This window comes from Pundamilia nyererei, unplaced genomic scaffold (genome assembly GCF_000239375.1).
Source record: "Pundamilia nyererei isolate P.nyererei 1_Seehausen unplaced genomic scaffold, PunNye1.0 scaffold00086, whole genome shotgun sequence".
Classification (NCBI taxonomy): domain Eukaryota; kingdom Metazoa; phylum Chordata; class Actinopteri; order Cichliformes; family Cichlidae; genus Pundamilia; species Pundamilia nyererei.
Window position 1 is genome coordinate 1,695,204 of NW_005187487.1, and position 6,272 is coordinate 1,701,475.

The following is a 6,272-nucleotide window of genomic DNA, read 5'->3' on the forward strand; positions in this document are numbered from 1 at the left end:
TCTGCTTGTTTTCTTTTTTCTTTCTCAACAGGTGATCCAGGTGATTGATATATGTATTTTTTGTCTGCTTATTTTGCTGTTTTTTTTGTTTTTTGCCCTTTATCCCCGTCCCTCTTCTCCGCTGTTTTTCTTTCCCTCTTTTTTTCTCCCCTTTCTTTTCCACAGTCTGTCCCGTATTTAACAAGTAAAAATTTGGTAAAGCAAATCCGTTGGGCATCTTTCTTCGCCTTTAGACAATAATTCTGATGGCAAAAGAGCCAAATGGGACAGGCAAAAAAACCAAAAAACTCACAAGAGAACTAACAATATCTAGACCAGTACAATGTGAACATCAAGAATCCATAAGTTGATTGAAAGGAGTATCCATTTTGTTTCATGGCTTATGAATACAGAAGAAGGGAAGTTACTTACTGGGACAGTGGGCCTATATGCAAGAACCTGAAATGACAGGTCAAAGTAAAAGTGCAACACTTTCTTTAAAATGTTTTTCCAGGCTTTCAGCAATCAAAATAAACCATTTTACAACTCCCAGCAAGACGAGTCACCTTTATTTAATACATATACCAGTGTAAGAGGTGGCATTTAGTGCTATTTGTTTCAATTACAAGTTTCTTGCCCAGGGAATGAAGGTGTGTCTGCTGCCCTGGAATAAGAAAGTACAAAGAGTGATTGTTATTCTGAGAGGAAGCGGCGATTGCCAAACATGCTGTGAAAGTCATATAACTGGAGAATTGCAGCTTCTCTCCCCTCCTGGGCAGCACAATATCATTCATGCCCTCAGCTTTTAGCAAAATGGAAACAGTTTTCATCCTAAACACAGCAATGAGAAGACATTTTTGATCACAGCATGTCATCAATGGTCGCCACTTGGACATTGTAATAGCAACTTATTAGAAAGGGGACTTATAAAGCAGACCATCACAATATCTGCATAACACATTCATACATAATACATTTAGATTAATAAGAAATAATTGAAAGCGTGCTGAGTAGTGTCTGCCTTTGGCTTTTTTTGGGTTATTATAAACGATAATGACACTCAAATAAACATTGAAACTACTAAAACAGTTGTCCCAAATCGTCTATTCCTGATAAAGTTATTTTTAGTTGACTCATCATAGTTACAGTCATGGGACAGATTTTCATGTAGAAATACAGTTAACAATGGGAGAACTATTTTGTTTGTTTCCACTCAGCTGGCTTATATTAGTTACAGTTCAGCAGCATAATTCAAACTCATGTCTCTCTCACTCGTCATCTTAGATTCTGAGTTTTACAATACAACAACAGACATTGCAAATTTGCTTAGAGCACAAATGATTTGGTGTGTGCCATGATTCATGTTTCAGGGATTTCCATATACAAATGAACATAAAGATAGAAGGGACTAGCATAGCTTTGTTACAGAAAGTTCAATAATCTTGCACACGTTCAGCAACATTAAGTTTGCCAAGCAATTGTTGTAAAATAACTAGCAAAAAAATAGTATTTGGTAATAGTAAAAAAATAAGTAAATATTATAAAATGTGTTAGCTCTTGTACACTGTGGTATAATGATAACAGTGTTTGTCACTGTGTTATAGATCTAGATATTGAGACGAGTTGAGAATTCATACCATAGAACTACTGTGATGCTGTAGTAAACATGTGTCTATGAAGTAAGCTGTCCTCAGTATAGTTACAGGAGTAGTAGCTCATGTGTGGTAGTTTGTTGACTGATTAAGAGCAGTCACTGCACTGGGAAAAAACTATTGTCAGTCTGGAGGTGCATGCAAAGAAGGCTTTACACTTATGCCTTCCTGCTGCAGTGCAAGACATAGATGAACTAACTGAGCTGAACCCAACTGTTTTCCTTTTGCAGGACAAGACTGTAAAAAGCTTTCTTATCAGGTGCTGTGTGGCTCACTTGTTAGGATGCACTCTACAGTGCTGAATTGTGCCAGACATGGTTTCTTCAGCTACCTCAAGAAAAGCTGCTCTTCTTTCTAGACTGAAACAGTGTTGGTAGACTGCGTGAGACCCTGTGAGATGTGTTAGGCATTCTCTTTACACTGTCTCTTCTGACGAAAAGGCCTTCTCTGACATTCTACAGTTAATATAAGCCACTTGGCATTTGTTTTAATAAAGAACATGTTGTTCTCCAAGCACCAGCTCTTCATGTTCTGTACCTCCGCTCTGTAGGCTGACTCATTTATGTTGGACATAAGCCCAGTTACTGTTGCATCACCTGCAAAGTTAACAATGGTTAATGTAAATGTAGGGACAAAAACATGGCTTGTTCTGCGAAGAAGCCAGGCATAGAGTATGAATTTGTCAAAATCAAATACACTCACTGGCCACTTTGTTAGTTACACCTCGCTTGTAGTCCCTCTTTTGCCTTCACAAGTGCCTTAAGTCTTCATGGCATAGATTCAACAAGACACTGGAGATGGTGTTCAGAAGCCCCAATGCAGGTCTTCTGTTGCTTTCAAGGTTAAGCATGCTGTGTTTCAAGAGACTCCGTTCTTCATACCTTAGTTATAATGAGTGGTTATTTCAGTTGCCATTGGCTTCCTATCAGCTCAAAACAGTCTGGCTATTCTCCTCTAATCAACAAGACATTTTTAATCGCTGGCTTTAATTTGTGCTATGAATTTTTTATTTTAACTGATTTTAACTTTTTATTAGACAATCGATGAAGGCATGGGTTGATGTATAATTTTCACCAGCATCAAATTGATTGCTTCATGCACATAGATTTACAGTAAGAGTACAGTAAGTACATTCCACCTGCATGCAGTGAAACTTGTTTTAAATAACATATTGTATACACAATGAGCTCCAGTGTTGTAACTATAAATTAAAGTTATATAGAATATTAGAAATCATATATAAATAAATATACTGTAGACAAAGTGGATTTGCATTCTGTTCACGTGTTATCACACGTAATGAGAAAATCCATGACAACAAATGTCACAGCAGTATATTTAGCAAATAGGCAATGCGCTGTTACAAAGCTGTTCTTTCTAGCTAGCCTGGAAGACTCAAATGAGCACCTGAATGTTTAACAGTTTTTATCTCTTGTGGGCGATGACAGAGAGGGGATGTTAAACACACACTGCCAGTGCACCCGGTGTTTTCTAGATCTGAAAATAAATGTGTGGGCAGCTTTCCTCTGCTGAGAAAACCAGGTACAGACAGTACCTTTTGTTGCTGAAGCTGCTATGTTGAAAGACCGACACGCCGGTTCTCCTTCCAGCGCAAAAACAATGTGGAATCTGGCAAGTTAAGCACTGGAGGTTAATGATGAGTTAAACAATCTATTAATGTTGTTCAACATTGTGGTTTATTCCTCTGTTAATGAGATGGAGCTAAAGTGATATTTACTGAATGAGTTCCCATCATAATTACCTACTCCATATTGTTATTGCATGTTTGCTCAGCCCGTCAGGAAGGGAAATCAACATTTGCCCTGCTCTCCAGCTCTTCAGTGGGTGTCACGGTTCCAGCAATGGCATTTGATGTCTTCATCTGACTGGCTCACATCACCTCACATAGGGCTGCACCCACGCTGGCTAAACAAGTAGAGGACAGACACACTCAGAAATATCCATTAATGATGTCATCTAGCTGAAAATTAATTCTGATAGTTGTAGAACTAAACAGTTATACAATTAATATGTAAAACAAGAAAGCTGTTGGGGGATTAAATGCCTTCTGGCAACCATTGTGTAAGATGGTTCATGAATGTAAATGGCTAATAAGGTGCAGTTCTACTGAATCCATCATGAGAATGAGCCCTCCAACCTAAACAATAAGTCTATTACTACTTTGCAAAATGACCTCTATGACCTCTTCCAGTGCTATTCTTCATTCTTCAACTGATTGAATTTCAAATGACTGCTTTTAGCAAAAGTTTAGAAAAATAAATTGTATCTTTAATGTATCTCTGAACAGCACATACACAGCTTTGATTAAGATAATCAATTATTAACACCATTAACATGCTGTAGTTGGTTCATTTTAAATTAGCATGCGATGCAGCTCAAAGCACCTTTCCAGGCCTATAAGTATTAGAACACATTATATGCAAGCACAATTTTTTCTTATCATCTCTGTTATGCATACAGCACCCAGATCTATGTCCCACTGGAAAACAGTGATTAAAGCAACCTCCAGGAGCTAATGTCTGCTCTTTCAGAAATCAAGTACTAGATGTCCCACAGCTCCCTCCAGCAAAATGGAAATAAATCTGATACAATTATTTCCTGCCCTCTGCCCATATCCTCTCTGCAAAACAACTCGGGTCCCTGTCTATAAAATCTCAGCCCAGCAGCCAAAAGTCTAGGTGTGTTTGAGGACAGCGATGTCTCTTTTAGCTAGAGGTGAGCAGGCTTTTTTCAGTCAGTGCCCATCAGCTCTGAAACTTTCTTCTTCATCATTTGCAACTTCTTAAAATATAACATAAAACTTATGTTTAAAATGAGGCACATTACTTTTCTTTGCTCTCCAATATGCTGCATCTTTTCTAATTGATTATTTAACCATCTGTCTGTGAACTTTACAATCTATGCTGAGTTTTATTTCCCCTCCTTACGTTCAGGTACCTGAATTAAAAATCACCTCATATTAAAGATAATTGGTGGGTGCAGCTTCATAGTTCCCCTAAGATGGAAAAGTACAACCTTGCCTGAGGTTATTCTTGGTTAATTACTTTACATACAGGCACCACACAATTAAAGTAGTTTTATAAAACATATCCATCCATCCATCCCCTTAGCTGTTTATTCAATTCAGGGTCATTAGGTGATGGAGAAGCTTTATATCTTTATAAAATGTACATTTCGATAAATAAACTCAGTATAATTATGGACAAGTTTTTCAGAGAGGTTTTTGCACATGCAGATATCTGGAAGTCCTGCCCTCTTTATCAGTTGGCAATCCAAGTCTTTTCATGGCGGCTGTGTTCTAGGAGGTAGAATGTGTTGTCTAATATTAACAACAACAACAACAACAATAATAATAATAATAATGATAATAATAATAATAATAATAATAATAATGATAATAATAATAATAATAACAAAGTAACAAGTCAAAGCCCCAAAGCTTGAATAACTGTTATTTTGGAAAATGTCCACAGATCGAGTGCTGTGGATCTCAGAGGAAAGCCTTTTCTAGAGAGTCAGGACAACAGCACTGACATCTTTGTCCCCCAAAATTTAATGTGATGGATGGAGAGTCAGTCTTTATCTGTGGAATAGAGAATCTGGGATGGGGATTAGGGAGGAGAACAGTAAAAAATACTGGAGAGCAAGAGAATGAAGGAACTGTGAGAAGATGAGACCATCAGTATTTTGATCCCTGTTTCCTCCTCTGCCAGAGGTCTGGGAGTTTGCAGTGTCTTAGCTGTTCCTAGGACTGCACTCTTCTGGACAGAGATCTCGGATGTCGTTCCTGGAACCTGCTGGAGTCACTCTACCAGTTCAGCCCCAAGGGCTCCAATTATTACTGTTGGCTTCCCCTTTCGTATCCTTTCTAGCTCCTCCACCCACCCTTGGTATTTCAAATTTTACATCACTTAATGGCTTGATGCCTAAAAATATTAGATTAAATATTAAATATCAAATATTATACATGCTTAAAATATTAGTCTTTAGTTTATATAATAGTTTTGTTTTTTTTTTTGTATTTTTATATCAGTTAACAGTTTTTGCAATAGTGAAAATAGCCACGAGTGTTATAAGACAGGACTTGCAGTATCCGTCAAATGTCTGGTCACATGGGCGAGCAGGTCCATTTTCTGACTGTTACAGTAGTTGTAGTTTCAACCTGAATATTTACAGACTGCACATTTTTTTTAATATTGTTTGCTTGCTGTCAGCAGCTTTGATCGAGCATAAAAGTTCCAAAAAAAACATCAGTGCCAGTTGCCAAACAAAGCAACAGACACACACTGTTATGTGACGGCTGTGTGCAGGCAGGAAAAGGACCCAAGGTGCAGACTCCAGAAACAAAACTTGAACTCAAAACAGCTTTAATGCTCAACTTAAAAAGGGTAACAAAACTGAGACTACGAAATAACCTTACACAGAACACACAGCAAGATAAGGGTAGATTGCAACAATGACAAACTGCAACACAGGGCTTAAATACATAGAGGGAGCAATCAGGGAATGGACAACAGGAGGGAAACACAGCTGGGGCAAATCAGAACTGACGAGACAAGGAAGCATAAACTGAACACACTGAGATAAGACAGAGACCTTCAAAGTAAAACAGGAAACACA